At 40.6% G+C, this 22,557-nt stretch overlaps 1 long non-coding RNA gene across 1 annotated transcript in view; it reads left to right on the top strand.

Moving 5' to 3' along the window:
• The first annotated feature begins 6,599 nt into the window (after positions 1-6,599).
• The window catches only part of LOC118166552, a 90,721-nt gene continuing 74,763 nt past the window's right edge, over positions 6,600-22,557 (top strand). The window contains exons 1-2 of the long non-coding RNA XR_004750571.1: positions 6,600-7,468; positions 8,206-8,276. This is a non-coding gene — a long non-coding RNA (uncharacterized LOC118166552). The remainder of the gene's footprint in view (positions 7,469-8,205; positions 8,277-22,557) is intronic.

The raw sequence follows: 22,557 nt of genomic DNA, 5'->3' as shown, positions 1-22,557 counted from the left end.
TTTCTTTCTTTCTTTCTTTCTTTCTTTCTTTCTTTCTTTCTTTCTTTGTTTCTTTCTATTTTTTGTTTTGCTTTTGTTGTGTTTTGGAAATAATTCGTGTGTTTGCATCTTTTTTGTGGCTTGCCACCACTTCTAGCAAAGGAAATGCAGTATGAGCTGTCACTAAGGGTAACCTTTCTTTCAGACGTTCAGTGCAGCTCTGTCACTGGTGCAAGGACACGGTCTTGTTTCTGTCACAGGTATATGGACACAAGAGGCAGGAAGAGAAGTGTGGAAAGGGGTAGAGGTGGCTTTTATGGTGCTGGGGCAAGACTCCTTGCAGTCTGTGGCTTAGCTCTGGCCAGAGGGAAGGCAGCCAGAAGGCAGCTGTATTTCTGACAAAAGCCATTTCTGAAGCACTTAATGATTTTAAGTTTTCAGTCGATGTGAGCAGATGAGGCAAAGCCAGGAAAGGCAGTTCTAAATGTGAGGCATTCCGGGGGAAAGCAGCCCAGTGCCAGGCTCCAGCAGGCACTGGAGCTGCTGCAAACCAGCCGAGCTCTGCCACATGCAATGCAGAGGGGCTGTGCTGGCTGGTGGGGCAGTTGTTGGGGACAGAAGCAGCTTGTCTGGGTGAAGAGGGAACCAACCTTCAGTACACCCCAATACCACAGACCAGCAGGTCTAACGGGCCAGGAGGTGCCTGTATCAGAGCCTGGTGGGTTGCCTCGTCCACACACCTTCCCATGCCCACAGGAGTTTGTGGGTGTTTAAAATGCTCAGTCTGTGGTGTGACTGAATAGCCCCAGTGGGAAATCAGTGAAGTCTGGTAACTCCCGGTTCGTGCTGAGGCTGCCTCCCCATGGCTGTGCTCTGGGTTTGCCATGTGTTCAGGTGCTTCTCCACACGTCCTGCCCTGGCTTTCTGCTGTCACCCACCTGGATGGGCTGAGCCGGAGGCAGAGAAGGACTTCTGTGCCTTGCTTTCTCACATGTGCCATTGCTTGTGAGGGTGACTGGCCTATGCTTGTTCTTGCAAAGAGAAACAAACAAAATGATAATTGCCATTAGCTGTGGAAGAGCTCTTGTGGAGTTACAATGGACTTGCTTAAGTAGTCACTATTTCATTAGTGGTCTGCCCTGAAGGAAGAAATCCATTATGCATGAAGACTGGGAAGAGAATGGGAACAAGGGTATGCTGAATTTATTATCCCAGGACCTAATATTGTATCCTCTCTGAGATACTCCTGGCCTGGGACAAAGTGCTGCTGCAGAAGACGTGGGCTGCACAGGGCTCGCAGCTGCAGCTCCAAACCACACGTTCCCATGGTGTTTGTGGCTCACAGGTGTGCATTGGGAGGGAGTCCTGGACACACCGCTGTGAGGCCACTGAGCCTGGGGAAAGGCATCTGTGCAAGGAAAGACCCGAAATGCTTCTAATACATAGCAAGAGCAGGAAAATGTGTCTGAATGTTTCCTTCAGCTTTTCAAATGTGTCTGAGCCTTAAAATCTGAAATTTGACAGTGCTCTCCAAAGAGCTCTTCAGAAATTGAAGAACACATATCGGTAAAAACAGCATCATTTTTCTGCGCTGCACAGGGATGCAATGCTGAGAGCTGAACAGCACATTATGGCATGCATAAAATTAGTGACATTGTGTTTTTGTTTCCTCCTTTGATTAGGAAAGCTTGTTGCAAGTAGTGTGTTTAAACAGATATTATGCAGGATAGCGATAACCGGTTTTAAGTCATTATACAAGCAGTTTAATTTCATGTTGCTCTATAAATAATCTAAGTCTATTTGCATGCATATTCTGTTGACATGAAGATAAAAACCATAATTCCTACAAACAACATAACGATGTTATGTCAGTAGCAATGGAAAAAAAAAAAAAAGAGAGAAAAATCTGCCATTCAAATCTTAATGGTTCAATCATTAAAAAGTAGAACTTCATCACATCCAGTAAAATTCAAAAAGAGTCCCCCTCCAGCTATAATCTCCAAGGAAGTAGAGAAAAGACTCAAGTGTAAAAGAGAGGGTATGTTTTGCTTCATAGATGAAAATTCTGGCTGATTTCAGTGTTCTCTGGAGCAGCTCATTTTATTGTTACAGAGGGTGGTGTGTCTTCATGAATAACTTAGATATTCAAACAAAGTAAACTTCATATTTCTTTGACTATTCTTTGTAAGAATGACACATTCTTACAAAAGAAGAAAAGAAATAGCTTTGTAGTTTGGCCAAGAGACTCTTTTAAAACAGATTTCTCTTTGTTCTCAGTCCAAAAGCAAATCTGAACCCACTGGTGTGACTTGTGAAGCTCAAGGACCGTGCTGCCCCAGCACGGCTGCCAGTACTGGGGAAACTTTGCTGCTAGAACAGGCTGCAGAGTGGAAAACATGTCCTGCTGCTGCAGGAGGTGGCAAAGCCCACTGGGAATGGACATAACAGCCTCATTTTTACAGATGGCAAGGAAAAATATTTTATTTAGAAGTTTCTTGATGCCTGGCTTGAAGATTCTATATCATGCAGCCTCTAAAAATTTCATCCTTTTTGCTGCTGTTTCATAAGCAAAGCTAGGAAGATAAACTTTGTACCAAATAGGGTAAAATCAAGATGTACCGGGAGTCCCTTAAGTGTTAAGAGCTGACAAATGTGCAGATCTTTGGTATTGTGCAAGAGCCATCCTGACCCAAAGAGATTCAAGCTTCCTGGATTGTAGACTGCAAATCAGTGCATCTATTTCTTTCTGTGGCTAGCAAGAATTTTTTTTTTTTATTTTATTTTATTTTATTTTATTTTATTTTATTTTATTTTATTTTTTCCCCTCTGCATTTTGTAAAACTGGCTTATTTGGAGGTTCATCCTCCTAGCACTTTCGGGGGAACCTGAGAACCTCCTCAGATATCTTCCTTTACATAGAAGGTGATTTTTTGAGCTCATGTGCTGTTTGTTCATTGTCTTGCAGTGAAGTTTTCTAGACAAGTTTCCTTGTTGAAGTCTCCTGTTCAGTCTTGCGCACAGTAACCCCCTCACCAGCACAGGGCATCCTGGCCTTTAGGACTTGATTGATGCACTCTTTAATGGTGTTTTGTGAGAAGGTGTTTCCAAGCCTGGAGGGAGACCTAGAATAAAGCTTAGCTGTGCATAGCCTTGTGCACCTCAGGGCTACCTAAGCTGACCAACACTGTGCTGACAAATTCTGTACAAAAAAAACAACCAACCAAACAAACAAAACCAAAACAAAACAAATTCATCCTGAAGATCTGTCTGGCAGGTCCCAAAAGCTTCACTATGAAGAAGTGTCAGCAAATAAGGCTCATTCCTATCAACGGTGAGACAGAGATGCTGTCAGTAAATCCTTTCACTAGCTTCTAACTTTTACTTAAGAGTTAAATAATATTTTAAAAGAAAGAAGAGTTCACCTTTCTTTCATGTTTTTGCTCACTTATTTTCTTCTGAATGAAATATTAAAACTTCCAGCTGGTGTTGACAGTTAGAAAGAGGGACTCTGCTTTTAGTATTGGTCCATTAGGTCTGCTGTTTGTTCACTATTTATTACTGCTTAAGACTTTGCTTTAATTTAAGAAACAATTTCATTTGCCTAAAAATAAATAATAAAAAAAAGCATGTCTTTTCCAAAGCCACATTTACCAAGTCAAGGAAGTCTTACCATTCTGTTGAGGCATAGCACTAGTAAAGAAAGCCATTGTAGTCTCTCTGGAGAACACAATTCATTCATTTCACAGTGGGTGGTTCTTGATTGTCCAAGTTGAGTTTCTTAATAAAAGGATGGCTGTTGTTGGCAATAATAAGCTGGAGAATACTTCCATGCTGTAATTTAGCAAATATTCTCAGCGCAGCAGTTAATAACCCAACCATTTTAGAAGCTGCACTTTTCAGATTTTACATCTAAGTTTTGAGGCTATGAGAAAATGCAGGGCCTCTCATAAGTTTATAAAGGACAAACCTAAAATACATTTTATTGAATTGGACAGAACTTCCATTTTTGGCCATTTTGAACAGCTGAAAGTTTTTGCATTTCCATGTTACTTCTTGCTTTTTGTTCTTGCTTTAAATAAGTAAACAAATAAAGAGATTTCAGTGCAGAACAGGTTCCTTATAAGGAACAATAGGACTTAAGAATGGACAGCACAAAACTTCAGGCTAGCTCCTAAAGGAGACTCAACCAAGTAAGAAAGTCAGAAGAAGCATCTGGAGGTGTTTAGACTGCTCATAGCTTTTGCGAGGAATGATCTTAGAAAAGTGAAATTACTGAGAGTTAATCCAGCTGAGAGTTCATGTCCCAGACAATTTATTGCTAATCTTCCATAGGGGAAAATCCATATGCCCATTGTATTGGTACCCGGTGTCTCTCCTTGTGTAATGCTCAGAGCGAGGCAGCGGGTACAACTGGTGCTTGCTGCCATGGCGTGTGGGGTAGATGTTTGTGTTGCACTCATTAAACTAAATTTTCCAAAGAGCTGCGCACATAGTTGGCAGCTGCTCTGGGTAGGCTTTGTGTCTTCTTGGATCTAGGACATTCTCTCAGACTGGTAAACAATGACACTTTCCCTGTGCTTCACTGAACACATCTGGATATGGAGTTATTAAGCAAATGCCCTCTGACTCACAGTGGGGAAAGGTAAGTAGCTCTCTATGGGTTTACCAAATGTCAGGCAATGTAAGAGGGCTAATAATTTATCAACATACAGTATGCATTCACTGCACATCAGGACTTAAACTAAATTGGTCCCAGATCTGAAATAAAATATGAAGAGCAAACAGATGAGAATAAAAACTGTTCTAGTATGAGGCTTCTGATCCCATGGGCACAAAGACGAGATGTGAAGAACTGTCTGCTGCTCCCACCCACCCAGGAGTGCTTCACTGACCCAGGGAGACCAGGATGCATCTAATTGACTGATTTTTTTAGCAAATGGGCAATTGATGGGTTATTTGTAAGTGAAATTCTCATGGCTGTTTGGATATCCAGTGAAATCTGTCTGACATGATGGCTGGAAGCACTGGTGAGCTCTGGTCCATTTGAAGAAGGGCTGTGGTAGATAGAGCAGAAATGCACGTGGCCTCCTTGCCGATGCCCAGGCAGACACATTGTAAGGGATGACTTCTTAGGCCAGTTTCACTGTTCTGGAAAGTACATTTTTTTCACAGCCAGAACAAAGACCCAATGAGCACAGGCCAGCCAGCTTCTGTGCACTGACCTCCCTGTGCTGCGGCATCCCCTGTCTGCCAAGCATTCAATCTGCTGCACTGTCTCAGTTCCATCACTAGCACTTTTCACTTCCTTTCCTTCTTTTCTAGCCACTTATCATTTGTCCTGCATGGCTTTTATGTGCTTTATCTTGTCCCAAGATCTTCTGGTGTTTCTAATAGTTGGTCCACATTAAAACTTTCTCAAAACTGCAGTGCAGAGCAGTGCAAATTAAGTTGGCTCAGGCTCTAAATATCAGCTGTAGATATTTTGATTGAAAGGTAGACTTCATATCACAGAAAACTATAGCTTCAAATCTGGCACACAGACAGACAAGTGAGTTCTTTGCAAAAGGACTAGATCCTGTGAAATAATAATCATCTGCTTTAATTGTCATGCAGCTGGGTTAAGCCTTGCCTCATTATGTTACCATTATGTGCATTAACATTTTTTGACAAAAGCACATTAAAACTGTAGATTGATCTTGGGGCACTGTGGAGACCATGCTGGCTTTCTAGAGTGTCTGGAAACGTTTTGTGTTTTGATGTGAAAGAAGATGAAAGGAATGAGAGTCTATTAGGCAGATGTTCTGTGTAGTACTGTGCCATTTGGTATATCATGTTTTCAGAGAGGGATTTGACATGGAGCATGGCGTGACAGAAGGAGTCCATAACCAGACTAAGTCAGGATACAGTAACAATACACATGAAAAGACAGAAGATATGTAAGATGAGAAGTTGCAAGTTTAGGTAACCTCAAATTTTTAATGGAACATCTTTGATTTGTAAAAAGTCCAAAGTCTGGAAGTGAGGGGCTGGCTATCATTAATTTCAGCACTTGTCTGTTCTCCTGTATCCATACATCTAACAATAAGAAAATCTCTCTGTCCACATTAACTTTGTGTAACAGAAATGTTCCATGTATTGTACATATTTATATTGGGATGTCTTTAATGGCTGGATTATGGAAAGTAAACCAGTTACCTTTTCCTAGGACAGGGCAGCCTAGGTGCTGGAAGCTGGGGGAAGCTCAGCCTTGCAGAAAGCTCAGCTCTGCCTGGTAGTTATGGAGATAACTCAAAAAGCTGAAGTCACATGCAAGAAAGAAAAAAGACATACTTTTTATTTTTAAATTTGTTGTTTTGAAGGGGGAGGGCAGAAGTACCATTTGCACATATTTTTATATACCTTTCAGTTAGAGATCAGGCTGATTACCACTGTGGGGGATTTTGGACAGGCTCCTTGATTTCTTAACACCGAGATGCTTTGTTCTTGGCTCTGCAGCACAGTGCAGTACAAGCAGCAGTGACTGAACTTTAAGAGTACTTGTGAGTGGGTTTTAGCTCTCATGTCGTAGCCAAGGGAAGCTAACAAGGATTCAGACTGCATTTTAATTACCACAGCATGAAAAATGAGCAACAGCGATCAGGAGGTTTCACTGGAGATGACTGGTATTTGATGGGACACCACAGGAAGTCCACAATTTCTTCCTCACCTTCTTGCCCAGAACAGCTCTCCCCATTCATACTGAGGATACCAGTTGTACCCTCACTCTCACTTCATCTCTGGTTTCACTCATCTGGAAGTGCTTTGCTAGCTGTTGCTTAGGGACATAACTAAATATGGATCTAGCTTCTCCTCTCTGTGCAGTGGCTTTTACAGCATCCCTTAAATTGTGATTTCTCCTTGCAAGAGCTCCTTGACTGGGTGAAGTTTTCTGTTCTGCTGTACCAGCTCAATGCATCAGTCAGGTTTCTTCCTATTACTCTTGTAAACCCTAGCTTGGATACTTTCAGCATGTTACTTACAACATTGCTGAGTGCTCTGATCAGTCTTTTAAAAATAAATAAATATATATATAAATAATATCTTCTACTCATAACAAAATCTAATGTACCTGACTGGGTAGGGTTATGTCTAGAAAGTTTTTAACATCTCTTTCTCCTATCAGGCAAAATCAAAACTCCTGAACTCTGCAGGGCTGGCTGCTGATTGAAGTACAATCACATTTAAACATTGCAACTTACAGACAATTGACTTCTGGCACTTCTAGAAGCCATGGCCAAAGGTGACCACAGGGCACAGTGGAAGGGCCTCAAGGAGATGAGCACCAGGTGGGTTTCCCCTCCAGCTCAGGAAGATTAGCTGGAAAATACAAGCTGCAGCTGATGGACTGAGGGAATTGCTGGAAGGAACCAATAAATATGAGCCTGAGGCACAGAAAGGATGCTTAATGCTGCTGGGCAGGAGCAAGTAGGAGGGGACTGAAGATGTAAAGGTAAGTGAAATACAACGGTGACAAGAGAGGGATAAAACAGCAACTCCTTTCCTGGGAGGTTGAAGTATCCCAGCTCTCTTTGAGGTTATTTGGTCTGTATGAAGGAGCTGCTAACTGTGGTGTTGCAGTATTTGTTCCATACTTTTAGTTTCAGGGTCAGCCTGAAGTGCCCTTGTTCTGGGGAGGGGGACAACCTTCCCTTGAGGCAGTTGTTGAAGCAAAACTCCCCAAAAAGCACAGCTTTTCCCTGTTGCATCCTGGCACCCACCCCAGAGGGGGCTAGCCTCTGCTTCTGGAGGCACTGTTTCCCCAGATGATTTGTAGAAGCCCAGAGCCCTGGAATTTCAGTGGTGTGTAGCAGAGGTGAGCAGGGGCACAAAGACCCTCTCAGAAAGGCAGTATCCATTCTCATAGCAATGAAGACCTTTCATGGTAAGGTGAGTGGGCCTGATGCAGTGGTGGAGGCTGGCAGGGTGACAGGGATGCTGCCCAGGTGGCGCTGGAGGGCAAGTTTCTTCAGAGGAGAATTAGTTCCTATTAGAACTAAGCTTTAGCTTAATTGTTCTAGCTACACTGGGATAATTTCAATTAGCTTTTCACATCTGATACTATCTCCCCCGTTTTGCTTTGCACACATTTGCCCTGATTTTTTTGTTCTTGTCCAGTAGTTTAATGGTTAAAAATCTTACCTCTTCTCTAGGTGCTCTGTATTTATACTCTGTTTTATTGTTTATCAGATTCGTTAGGATATTGAAACAACTTATTGGGAGCAGTTTCTTTCTGATTAAGCCTCAACAGAAGTGTGGAGGTTGGGCTTATTTCTTTGCCTCTCTTATCACACCAGAATTGATTCTCACCCCAGTGCATCTTCTTGGATGATTACAAACATTTTTATAAAATGTCCCCCACCCCCAAGGTAGTTGCTTAGCAACTGCATCCCTGTCATGTCACACGTGTGATGGAGCTAACATTCAGACAATCTCTCTTCATTTGGTAGAAAAAGTGTACTTTGAAAAGAAAGAAGGATAAATAGAGGAAAATGGGTTTTGTGAGCCTTCGTGGAAGTGATATTTTACCCTGGGGTAAGATGCATTTAAAAACATTACCTGAAAAATCTTTGCTTGGGTTAAGCAAAGAAGTGCAGCTGAAGAGAGAAGCATCCTGGTCTTGGACAGGTCACCATCCCAGAGCTGCCCTGTGAACCTCTTCTCTGTTCAAGAATGGGAGAACTGACTCTGCCTCCCAGGGAGCATCCTGTTATGGGTACTAAGGTTAAAAGAAAAAAAATATGTATACTTTGTTTCCCTTCCCAGACTGTCTTCTGCTTTGAGATGTCTGTACTGCTCTTTTGTATTCCTTCTTTTCTTTTTCCTTTCAATTGCTAGTCTGACATGTGATATGTTTTTTTTTTTTTTTTTTTTTTTTTTTTAACACCCATGTGCTCGAGTTACTTTATTTAAGACACTGCCATTTCTGACCTTTTTTGAGTGGCCAGTTGTTACACAGATGGCAGTGGCCTCTTTGGCCCACAGAAGGATGCTGTGTAACAGCATCTGCTTTGATCTCTCAAGGATGGGAGCTCTGCCTGTGTCAGGTTGGAGACCTCTGCTCACTCATAGCTATTCATATGTTGTTTTTAGCTTAACCATTCTCCTGAGTGGTTAGAAATCTGAGATGAATAAGACAGTGTGATCTGAAGGACTGTCTCTGTTTAATATCAAAGTAAACTTGTGGTTGTCTTGTAATAATTAAAATCAGATCTGTTAATCAATATGTCTCAGTTTAGCTAACTCCTGCTCAAGTTCAGACTTTCTCCTTAATTAAACTTGCGTCTGTGACCTTTTGTTCTTGTACTTGCATCAGTAACACCATCCGTTTGCATACATTAATGCAATAGGAAAGATGCACTCAACCCAGCTGCATGGGAAACTTTGATTAAGCAATTTTATGATGAAAAGGATGATTTTTCAGGACGGTTCTTGATGCTTTTCAGGAGAGACTCAGCTGGGAGAAGATAGTTCAACTCCTTCATAGGAACTGGAAGGGTGTTAGCTGTGAGTGTTCTGGCTCTTGGTACAGGGGAATGCTATGTGTTCCCTCTGCTCATTTTCTACAGGTCCTTGCTTTGTTTGCTTCACAGTTAGATGCTCATTTGTTATGAATTCAACAGGGATCCCCATTTGCTGTAAATCTTGTTCTAGCTATGCGGAATCAAGACCTAGTATGGTTAAAGCTATGCAGCTCCATCCCCAAAGCCATGGAGTGCTTTCAGCTCCTTCTGGGAGATGATCTGCTGGATCACCAGTCTGCTCTGAGGCATCTCTTCTCTTCTGCTGCTTCTGGGAACTGTTTGGCTTTGCAAACTGGGAATTTATCATTTGTTAATTATTTGCCCTGAGTGAAACTGGATCAGTCAAGAGAAATCCTTTGCTATGCATGTAATACATTTTATATGTTAAACGCTTCCATAATAAGAAGCTGAGTAATACAGATGACATTATTTCTGGCTCTGGATTTGCAGCCTCTGTTGGTGCATGCCATACTGAGAATTTGCGGCATTACAAAGAGACATCCATTTGGCTGTTTTTCCTCTCCCTAGTATGCACAGGCTAATCTTTCTTGGTTTCACAGCTGTAGCATTTCTAATGGAAATAAGTCTGCTTCATGGCAGCCAGCACAGAAATCTAGGTCCTATATTGTGACCCAGTAATGGACATCGCATTTCAGAGTCTTGATAAAAGTTATTGTTGTAAATCTATCTACAAATTAGTTAATTAATAAGCAATTATGTCTTACAAACAGCAGGGTTTTCAACATCAGGTGGTGACCCAGTAGCGGTCCTACCATTCCCAGAAAGCATCCCTTTCAAAAAGCAAGTGCTTTCCTCTTTGCAGGGTTTTGTGGAATGATCATCTGCGAGAGATTCACTGCTCATCCCAGACAATGTTACTGATGTGTTGATAGAATATGAAACCCTGATGCTCCCACCTATAGAGAACCATTTCTCAGCAGTGTTGGTGGCTGCTGATAGAATGCAGTTAAGGGCAGAACTCCTGGGGGAACTCGTGCCACAACCAAATGCTTTTGAGGCCTCAGTCGATCTGCTGAAAAAGAGCACCCTATGCTCTCACACAGACATCCAGATCTCCTTAGCACAGATTATGATCATTACCATTTCTTGTCAGAGCAGGCATCCCTCATCCTAGTGTACCGAGGGCTCCTCTTGCATCCAGGCTCCATGGTAGCAGGCAGCAAATAAGTGTTGTGGGTGCAAGGCTGCAGAAAATCTCTCATGCTTTTGAAATAAAGATGAAGTTCAGGACTGCTCCCTTCTGCTTTCAACTTGCTGAAAAGAAGCCCCAAAGATAGAATGTACATGGAGCAAAAGCAAACAAAATATTTGTGTGAAATGTTGAGGTGATGCTCCTAAGACTTGAGGGCAGCATCTCCTATATCCCTAGATAACGGTGTCCTGAATTGCACTGACAATTACAGTGTAGGCACAAACTGAAAACTGTGCTGAGTTAGCTCAGCTGAAAGTTAAAACAAGGGGAGGTGGGTAAGGCTATTGCAGGCAAAAAGGCAGCTGAGTTGTGCTTCGGTATGGGTTGAGCTATGCTCCCCACTGCTGTGGGGTACAAGCATCTCACTGTTACGTTGCTCTCATAAATATCAACACACAAGCTGGTGTTTTGGGCAAAAGCTATGAACCTTTTATGAAGTCTCCCCTGTGATGACAGTAGGGTAGGCAAAAATTTAATTCATTAGAGCTATTCCACTTCACCTGTGTCTGCTTTATATCTGCTTATTTAGGTCTGTAGCTGTAGATACAGGGCACAAAGTACCCTTGAACAGCTTGGAGCAAAATCCATTTCCCTGCCAAAGGGAGCAGACTTGGGATTGCAATCATTTAGCTGTGTGTAGGAGGAGATGAAACACAACATTTGCACGGTTGTGTATGGAAAGACAGGTAATGGCCCTGTGGAATTGAACAGGGTATTGACTACTGAAAGGAAATAATTGCTGGGTTTCCCATTTGCGTGAAATGTCTCCATTTCTATGAATGCCAGTCAGGGGTTAGCAAAGCCACTGATTAAACTCTAGCAAAATTGTACACTTCTTACCTGGTTCTCTTTTTATTCTCTGCTTCTTCTTTTTGACACTAAAATTAAAGCAGAGTAGGATCAGTTTTGTTACTGAATAGGAAAGCTGTAATTAACTAGTCCATCATGATTGCTTTTTATACATGAGATCATTATAGGTGAGACAAAGCCACATCTGTTCCTATGATATGCTGCCATGTTACTGAATGTATAGATGCTTTTTGAACACTTTGCTATGAGTGTTAATTTAGCTGAAAATTCCTACAGCCATAGAGCTTTCTTAAGCAGGGAGCTTCTATGCGGGTGTGTGTATATATAACCCTAATTGTGCAACAGTACATCAGTAGTTTGGCACTTAATCACAGGATGTTTTTTGTTTGGTTTGTGGGTCATGACCTCTCCTTTTCACTCTGGATCACCTCCAGAAGTCTATTTGGTGCAATATTATCTCTCCTAATTACAGTCTTAAAAAAAAAAAAAGGCTAATTTGTGTTATTACAGAAGTAAATTCCCTATAGTTAGAGATGAGATTCTTGGCATTTCTGTCCAGTGAAGGCTGTTTGGATTTATCAAGTCATGCAAAACAAATTTAAAAGAAAAAAGGGAAACATCCTATCTGAAAAGCCCCTCCACTCCTACAAGAATCGGGAGCATTTGTTAAGTTTGTGGTTAACTTCAGATGACAGCAGTTTTGTAATCTTTATTATGCACCCTGGAGCTCTCATGAGTGGAACTTTCAGCTACTTGATTTAAAACAAAATAAACATAAAACCTCCCGAGAGTATCAGAATTTCTCTTTTTGGCTCAGGGACATATTTTGCTGATCTGTGGTGCAGTCAGGCACCAAACCCTGGATGTAATCCAGCCCCCCTACTTGCCTCCTCTACTCCATGCCTGTAGGGATGGGAATCATGGGGGGAAACATTTAAAGGAATACTCATAGATGAAAGATATTCAGAAAGTTCTCAGGCTTCTGTTAAAATGCTTATTCGTCAAAACCATTTTTTTTCATAGGGAAGGACCTGTTTTCCTGAAGTCTACTTTGCAGAAGTTCCTTCCTGCTGGTGCCAAGGGCCCTAGAGCACTGATGGTGTGTGGACAGAGAGGGTTCCTCTGCAACAAGGAGACCTCCAGAGCCTGCTGATCAGAGAAAGGTTCAGATGACTGCTTGTCCCTATGTTTGCTCAAGTGTCAGTGATATGACATAGGAGCTGAAAAATCCATGTCTCTCCAACCTCAAAGCTTCAGCCAAGGCTGTGCTGCCTCCGGAGCATAGTTGCCAATTGCTAATACCTAAATCTGCAGCTAACTTATAAAGCCTTTAAAAGATGCTTCTTAATCACAACCGTTGTGGATTTTCCCCTCCCAGAAAGCCCATCATCCTGGGAGGTGAATAGCAGAGCTGGTTCATGGTTGCAATTGGAGATCTCTTCAGAGGCATTAGAGCTGGGCAATTGTGTTTACCTACAGACAGCAGGTGCCAAGCTTTCTACTCCCCTCCTTTCCCTTCTGCCTGCCCCACGGAGGGTGCCTCACACTAGCTAAAATAATTGAAGCCCTCATTCAAGCCTGGTGAAAACAGTGGGGTCTATCCATTGCCTGACATCTGCCTGCTTTGGGTTGCTCCAGGGAGCTCTTAGTTTCTATCTTTGTTGCAACCTTCCTGGCCTTGGCACTGCTCTGCTGTGCAGGACTGCTGTAACTAGTTTTAATGAAGCATGAACTTGATTTAGGCAGGGACCATGTCCCTCTGCACTGGAGCAAGGAGGAGGAAGCCCTTGTGGGATTGCCTTTGCAGAGTAGCTGAAGTGAACACCAGGTCTAGTGTGAAGTACCACCTATCTTGCAGGGGGTTAAAAGAAAAGAAAAATCTTTATTTTTGGCTCATTGAATTCAGTGACTTTTGTTCTTGTGATTGTCCAGACTCAGATGTGTAGATTCCTAAGGGATGGCAAATTAAAGTCTGGAAAAAAATCCATTCTTCAGAATGGCTCATAAAAATATCTTTCTGACAGGAGTGCAAGTTCTGCTATTACTTAATTCTGCCTTTCTGTCCTCTGGAGCTAAATGATCAGCCAGATTATGTGCTGTGCTTCGTTACTTGAGAACATTTCAGCAATGAGCTGGAATAATGAGTGAAGCTTCATTCAGATGGTAGCTGGGATTCTCAAAGCTTCAAAAGATCAAGTTTATCAATGAGAAGAATTGAAATATTCTTATTTAAGAGGTGTATATTTTCTAGGACAGCTCTGAATTATGGGCAAATCAGATGAGATGATGGGCGTAAAGAGATGTAAACCCTGAAGATGGGCTGTGTGATTCCCAATAATACTGAAGTACTACTAAATACACATATGTTGAAATAATACTAAAACAGTCTGAACTGTTTCAGTCATGGCTGCAGTTTCGGGCAGACAGCATTTTGTAGTTCTCATTTCCAATTCCTTATATAAGCAGCTGAATTTGGGCTTAAACATGCGATGGATCTCTTTCCAGTAGCAGTGGAAATGGAAATAAATAACATACTAAAAGCAAAATCTAAAGCACGTTTGAAAGAATGTAATCAACTTTGCAAGCTTTAAAATCCTTTCTGGGGTGGGGGGCAGGGGAATGGTAGTATCCATCAAATTATTTTCACCAGTCTTAGCTTAACACTAGGTTTCAAGCACCATGTAATCCCCAAGAATAAAAATAATATCCATTTCAAATGCATGAGGTTGCCAGGCTGCTTTTGTTCACATGAGCTATTGCATGAGGAAAGATTGTTTGCCCTTATCTCCTGCATCTTCTCTGAGCTAATATATGGGCATCAATTTTCCAAAAATACATTTTCCAAAAATATATTATCTTTGAAGAAGTGATCTTAGGTGCATCTTTAAATGATTTTGTTTTTTATGATAGGCTTTGAAGAGAATAACGACCTAACTGTCTTTGTTTTCCTTCTTCAGACAAAGCGGCACTAAAATTTTAGGCTGAATCTTGAGACATTTGTGTTCTCTAACTAGGCATTTTTAACATGACTTTGTCCTGTTCTGGTTTAGTACTACTCTACCAAATCACTCAAAGATAATCATTTTACCATGTGTCCAGTATGCCTCCTAATTCCCTGCTCTATAATTCCTATAAAGTACTTGATTAACTTCTGAGGTATTCTGGATAAGGTTGTCCTAAGTCTTGTTTAAGTATCCTCCAAGCAATTTAGCAAGCCTTGCTGCCTTCACAGCATTAGAGTTCTCTTAATGTTGCATTCTGATGATAAACCTTATTTAAAATAAATAAACCCCCAACACTGAGCATACATTTTGCTCAGGCTAATTCTGATCTCCCATGCATTAATATGAATGAGAAGGATTAGCATGAGAAAATTTGCAATTTCTGAAAATGCTGGAAGCCTGAGCTTGAATAACCGTGTTAAAATTTTGCCTTGGTTTGTTCATCCTTAAAGGCTTGTTTTGTTGTTTGCTTTTCTTTTGCCCCAAGCTATAGCCAAGTATATAAACTCAGAGAAAGGCTGAGAATATGGAATATATTTAAGAAGTTGAAACTTTTAATGATATAAGTTGGAGATATGAGAGTTAGCAGCCATTTTTATGAATTTCCTACATGGTTGGTTTGTGTCTTTCTTTTTTTCCTCCTTCTTTTGTTAGTTTATTTTTTTTTATTGAGACTTTTATCCCCAGCTGGCTGGGGCTGGAGTGTGGGATGCGTGGAGAGGGTTGAAGAAGCTGGTCACCCTGGAGATGAGATGAAGCAGCAAGTTGTAATGTCTAACTACTATCTGAAGAAAGGAGCCATAAGGAAGGAGGCCCCAGGCTCACCTTGAAGACGTGGAGAAGGGCTGTGAGGCACCTTCCCCCTTAATTTATCCTGTGACTGTATGAATTTTGCAGATATTTGCAAGAGGAACTTTTTTTTTTTTTTCCCCATATATATTTTTAAACATTGTTTGCAAAACCTCATGAATGACAAATGGTCCCAGTCCCAAAACACATTGGCAAGGAGGATGTGGGGGGGCACTGTGGGCTCTTGGGGTCTATGAGCTTATCCAGCCTGGCCCACAGAGGGGCTCCTGTAAATGCATGGGTTTTCCTGCCTGTGCACTCATTCAGAATTGTCACCTTCCACCCAAATGGGGATGTCTGGCAAGTTTCTGGAAATTGCAGTGATGAATGGTGGTGGGGTTTTGGTTTGATTTTGCTTCTGCTCTTTGAGATATCCTCTCTGAAACTCTAAGTGTCTGCAGTTTCCTTGCCCAAGCATCTTAATTGTAAGCTCTCCAGTGAGCTGAGCTCTCCTCTTCAGGTCATGACAATGAGGAAAATGCTTTGTCAGAATATCATCCATCAAGGATGAACGCAATGTTAGTGACAGCTCAGAAGTGGATGAGGCTTTGCTAGTGCAGCCATGTGAGGACTGCTGTACTTCCCACTGCCCTGACACTGTTTTTTCCTTTTTTTTTTTTTTTTTTTTTTTTTTCCCTGGCACTTGTGCTCTAATTCACAAGGTTCTAGAAATTGAAAACAACACGATGGACCATGTTTGCTCCCTGAAAATCTGTTTCTTCTGATCAGTGCCATCTCCCTCCGTCCCACTTTCTATTACCTAATACCTAATATATGTCACAGCATTGTGCGTTGTTACCATCTATGAATATTCCCCATCATTATTAAACAAATAAGATGCAACTGCTAGACAAAGTTAGCCAGAGTACTTAACTGGAGAGGGGAAGAAATAAATAAAAATATCATTTTGGGAGAGGTTGTCTTGTTTACTGTGCCAGGGACACTGGATAATTCCATATTATACACATATATAATATGGATAATTAGGATAATTAGGGCATGGATTTTCTTGACATACCATCTTAGATAGTGCTGTCAGAAAACGCTTGTCTCCCTTGAGATTTGGAGCAGGAGTGGAAACGCAGAAGCATCTACCAGGAACAGTTGCTCTGCAGCAGTCTGGGACTTTGCAGCTCCCTGCCTGTGTGACTTTGACCTTGTATTTGCTGTTCTTTAGTTGTGCTGTTCCTGGTCTGCAGGACTGGAGCTGACCTGGGACCTGAGGAAATATCTGAACAGAACTGTGTTGCTGTTCCCATGAGGGAGCAGAGAGCTTGGTGCAGAGGATTTAAACTTGCTTCTAGGGGATACTGAATATGTATTTCCTGTTGAAGCTAGCCCCTGCTGCCTCTGCAAATAGCTAGAGCTGCATTAAACCAATATGTTATGATTTTACCACAGTGGTGTCATTTTGATTTTCCACATGTTTCTGCAGAACCATTTATACACATATATATATGAATTGATTCAACTCCCTAGGCTGTTGCTGGGAGCTTGTCACTAGAAAATCCTATTTTCAGACAGAAACAACACGAGAACAAGAAAAGTCAGACATTGTTGGATTTGTATTGGTGCTTATGAGGACTGTGAGCACTATTTCCCCCAGAAACAGTCCCAGCTTCTTTTGGGGAGACTCTGCAGCTACAGGGACACAGGGAAATAATATACTCATCTAACAAAGCCACTCTGAATGTTGTGCAACTCTTTCTGTGGAGAACTGAAATACTTACAGGCCCTTGAAGCACCAGGTATTTGTGATGTTGACCTTTCCCCTTCCCCCCTTAAAAAACAATAGAAAACATATTGCAGAATGTTGTGAAATACCTTCATATGAGACAGCAGCCCTGCACCCTAGGTAGCAGCCCAGCTGCCACCTGCTGAACTGAGCCTTTACTTTTAAAGGTTCCCTGGCAACCAAGGTGACATATCTGATCACCTTCTCTTTTAAATGTTAATATAATCTTGTAATTAATGTAAAAATGCTGAGAAGGAAAAATGCAAGGCATTAATAGGTTATTTTGTGGGATTTATATACTTGCTAGAGTGATTGGTGTGTGGGGGGTGGGCAGTCTGGAGGCATCGTGAGGGTTCTCCAAATGTTTTCTTCCTGTGTCAGGACTAACCCTTGTGTTTCTCTGGCATTTGGTGAATGAACAGAGGTGGTTTCATGCTGATGCCCCCAGTATGCCTTGGTGATGAGAAGCCTGACCTTTAAATACCTGGTGGGGTGGATGGGACAGAAGTAGAAGGGCATAGAGTTGGTCTTAAGTGGGAGTTGCATCTCTGGATGTCTATTCACTGGATTTCATAGTATGAGCAGCTTCTGCACTGCAGTGTAACTGATGGGAAGCCCCACAGAGCAGTAGCCAGGACATCTTTGTCCTATGGCACTTGAGCAACAGCAGAATCTTCATAGCAAGAAAAGGAGGTTGCATGATCTAACCTTAAACGCCCTCCTGTCCTTCACCCAGAATGTCATGTAGTATATGACGTTATATAATAGGCTCTAAATTAAAAATTCCAATTTATGCTTAGGTTTAATTTGAATTATAACATGCTCTTCTTCTACAGGGAATTCTCTTATACCTGTCATGGATTGCAAAAGACTGGAAAAAGGACTTTTTTTGAGCATCTTTATTCGTCAGTCATGCTGATGAATTCTCCCAAGCTTTTGATGAATAGGATAATAAAAGTAGCTACCTACACAAATGTGGGATCTAAATTTGTGCTGAAGAGACTGGCAAAAAATATTAATGATCTGAACTGGAGCAGCAGCAGGCAGGTAGCTGGACTGTCACTCTGGAGAGCACATGTCTCAATGCCTCTAACTTGTGTGTAATGATTTTGCTGTCAGGGCTCTGTAGATTAGGGGTATGAAACCAATTTATCGTATGCTGGCATGAACCCTAGTCTTAAAATGGTCACCAGAAAGTAATTTTTCTAGTAAGAGGTATGATTTTATCGGTTGATGCTTGAACAAATGGCATCTCTATTGGGAAGGTTTGCTCATAAAACAGTACCAGGGAAATGCCTTTATTGGCAGATAAAGGCTGAAGTGGTAAGTGGATGAGCTCAGGCACAGGAAGCAGTAACAACATACTGATTTCCCTCCACTACTAATAAATTAATACAGCTGATGTCCTGTGAGGACTTCCCATAATTGCAGTGTATGAGCTAACATGGCATTAATCATTGAGCCTCTCTCCAAGTCACCCATGTGTTTTGTGGGAAGAATAATAGCACAATGAATTGGTCACCATTCTGCAGGAAACCAAAGCCTGTCTAATCAAAAGGTTGGATTTCTTGTTTTCAAAGCTGCAATTAAGCTACTGAAAGAACTGTAGGAGACAGTTCTACTGCTGAGTAGATATGTTCTGAGAAGTTGCCCAGGAATACCCTATGTAGCTTAAAAAAATAACCTTCCCAGTTACTCTTTTGACTGCATTTCATGAGGATTTCAATAATCTCTCATGACAGGCTCTAAACATAACATGATTATCAAGACAGGAATAATGTCTTATTTCAAATAATGTCCATTTTGCTCATGAATAAAAGATCTAAAGCTGCTAAAAGATAAGGAACACGTGGTGATTATGTGGTGAATCACTTTGCTACTGGAAAGATTCTCTTGTTAGGTTTGCAGACAGGAAATGTTTGTTTAGCTCCTTTGATCTGCAGATGCCAAGTTGTCTTGGAGAGGGAATAGCCATTTCTCATTACTTAGATTTTCAAAAAGCATTTGATGTGGAAAGGTATTAGAGATATATTCTCTGAGTTTCAAAGGGTATAGATAATACATCACATGCAGTAGGAGACACCACTGTTGTTCTCTGGAAGATTAGACAGGGCTATCTTAACATCATCAGGGGATTTTAAAACTGGCATTGAAATGTATTTGTTCTGTCACTTGTGAGGAATATTTGATGAAGCTTGATTTGATTATTTCAGAACTTGTGCATAAGCTCATTTATCTAATTGTTGTATTGGTCATTTTCTTATTGTATTGAGTTTTAATAGTCCTGAGATTAATTAGATGTGCATAAAGAGCATCTGAGAGAGATCATAGATGTGAAGCTTTTGTTTTGTATCTTTCTGTACTGTTTTTAAAAGAAAGATGAGATAACTGAATGCAATCAAAATGCAGTCATGTTCTTGATTAACAATATAATTAGCTAAAATCTGAAAGTTTTGCAGGGAATATCTGCACTTAATATACAGTGTTCTGAACTGACTAGACAGGCAATGTTTGAAACTTACTTTATTTATGATTGAAGGTTTTAATAATAAAACTTCTTTTCTGTAGTAAAAAAATGATAATAAACAACCCAAACAGGAAAGTATGTTGGTTTCATCCCTTTTATGCTAACCCCAAAAGGAGGGTTTAGTCTCCACCTGCAGCTGTTTTACAGCCTGCATTGCCCTAGCACTTCCAATGCACACATAATCAGATGTTCACCAGCTTCACAGAGAAATGCAGAGGGAAAATGTCTTTATCCTGCGATCAGGACCTTCTCTTTAAAATGCTTCAGCTTAGGTGGATGCTTTTAATTAGACACAGATGGAGGAGGGATGGTGCAGGTGGGAGAGTGCTGACCTGGGGCTGGCAGCGAGGGGTTGTGCAGGAGGTGATTGTCTTTTTAGCAAAGAACTGTTTTACAGTCTCATTTAGTAATTCAGAATTAGGCAGAAAAATGTCTCTAAGGATATAGATGATGGTGGAAAAAAAATGAGGCTTTTAATGAATTTTCAAAAATGTCTTCCTGCTTTATCTCTGTCTTAGTGAAAACTTTATTGCCAATGAACATTTGAAATTATGTATTTCTACACTGAGTGAAAATCATACCTAGCTTTCAAATAAAAAAAAAGGCACTGTAATCATTAGTATTTGTGAATACTCTGTTTGTTGAAGAATACAACACAGGATAGAGAATTGGCAAGTGATATATTATTTACATTTTGTATAATATGCATTTACTTTCAGCTTTAAAGAGAAAAGCTTAAAAAAAAACTCAAACCACTACCATATTTGAAGTTGCAGAATAGCATAAGTGTGATAATAACAAATCTGTATGATTTCATAAAATAGAATGTTTTCTTACTGTTCTGGAGGAACAGTGTATGCTTCAAGATTTAAGTACTCCTGCTCAAAAATTTATACTATATAAAACCCTGAGTTCTTTTTGCATTTGCATGTTTGCAATGTGTTTCCTACAGTCTTTTCTTCTGTCAGTTTTAACTTAGCAAATTCCACTTAGCAGCACTGCTGAAAATCATAAAAAATGATAGACTAGAAAGAAAGAAAACTAATTTTGTTGTGCAAGTAAAATTTCATTTCAAAATCTGGAGGAAATCTAGCTCAGCTATAATGATTTTCTTGAAAGTTTTGATCTTATTTTTTTAATGAGAAGTAGATTGATTTTTCTTCAATACATTTTCTGTGCCCATAAATCCCTATTGTACATGAACTACTCCTTTGTGGAAAGAATTAAAGCTGTAGATTTCTTACTTGCAACATTCTTATAGCTTATAAATATGCAAAGATAAATTCCAATAAGGAAATAATACTTTTATTAATAAATGTCTTTTCTGAATGTAATTTTGGATAAAATTCTCCATTGATTTGCCTTGCAGACTCGCAAGCCAGAAGAGAAAGTATCATTGTCTTGCATAAGAGACTCCCTGAGGGATAGATCCATTCATCTCAAGCAGGGGCCTAGGGAGAACAGCAGCAAGGGCTCGAGCTCAGGAAAAGATGTCCCAGTTCAGTTCTGTCCTGGTGTTGTTGATGCACTGCTTCCCTTTCATGCTTAAAGTCTTTCCTCTATCCCGAAGTGCTGAACCACAACAGAGGGCTTGTTCGATTTATGATGAAATGTCTGATAGTTAGAAATTAATTGTGCTTGCAGCTATTTCTTAGTGGGCTCATAAAAATTCCTTTTAACTCTGCACAGCCCTTCTGTATTCAGAAATTCTCTGGTGCACCATCTGCTCAGGGCTTGTGGACATCTGCAAGTTACCTCTCTGTGACAAGGATATCTGAGAGCTGTGCATCTTCAGCATACGTAACTAGCTGTAATGTCTCAAAGCTGACTACTACTGAGAATGCAAAAATGATTCTAGCACAAAATGTGGGCATGCTATGAAAAAAAAAAAAATACAGGAGCATACTTGCAACTGTTTACCTTCTTTTAAGCTTGTTCCTACTAAATTAATTCTGGAAATGTGATCATTTCATTCTCCTAAAATTGTAATTCATGCATAGGATGTGTTCTCAGTGCTTCAGATCATTTGAAAACACTTACTTTTCTTAATTTATCATCTGCTTTCCAAAAATCTCAATTTGTGATTCTTGTACTGTGCAATCAAAAAAAAAATGTATTACCGAAGAGGCTGCCACTCAAAATTTCCGCCTTTCCTCCTGTCATGTGCACATTGGAAAAAGCTTCCTATAAATTGTGATTGCGGAATTCACTGGGACCAGTTCTGTTCCAGGTCTGATCCTACTTTCACATCTGTAAACACATGAAAAGTGCCTCTGAATATTCACTGCAAATTATCTGATCAGCTGTTATCCTGCTAGCAAAACCTGAATGCAACTATTATTGGGTGGATTTACAGGTTGCTAAAGAGTCTCTCCCTTAAATCATTGTGCTCCTAAAACGAGTTTTGTAATGCAGGAGTACAGCTGAGATGAGGATGCCCTGACTACAAGGTACTGAAAGGCCACTGCTATAGTTTCCTCTCATCAAGCAGAGAGAAGAGATCATTTGAGATCTGTAATCTGTTGCTGTTGATAGCTGACCTAATTTCTGAGTGCAGATATGACTTAGTAGCAATCCCATCTCTTAGATAAAGGCATTGAGTAGAAATGGTGTGCTGTTGAATGACTTCTGCCAAGAAGGTCAGCAAGTTCTTAAGGGAAAATGTTTGATAGATGCAATTAAATGTACAAGGCTTCTGCCTATTGCTTATCGATGGCTTCTAAAATGAAATGATTTTCTCTCAAGCTTGAAGGTCATTTCTGATACGTGTCTTGGCACTACACTAAGGATCACTTCAAATAAAATGCCAGGAGCAGGAATGAAAAATTAAGAATGTTTATATGCTGCAATTACCAAAAAAAAAAAAAAAAAAAAAAAAAAAA

Source organism: Oxyura jamaicensis, chromosome 4, assembly GCF_011077185.1.
Source record: "Oxyura jamaicensis isolate SHBP4307 breed ruddy duck chromosome 4, BPBGC_Ojam_1.0, whole genome shotgun sequence".
Lineage (NCBI taxonomy): Eukaryota > Metazoa > Chordata > Aves > Anseriformes > Anatidae > Oxyura > Oxyura jamaicensis.
Note: the sequence above shows the minus strand (reverse complement) of the source record. Positions and strands in the feature narration are given on the sequence as shown.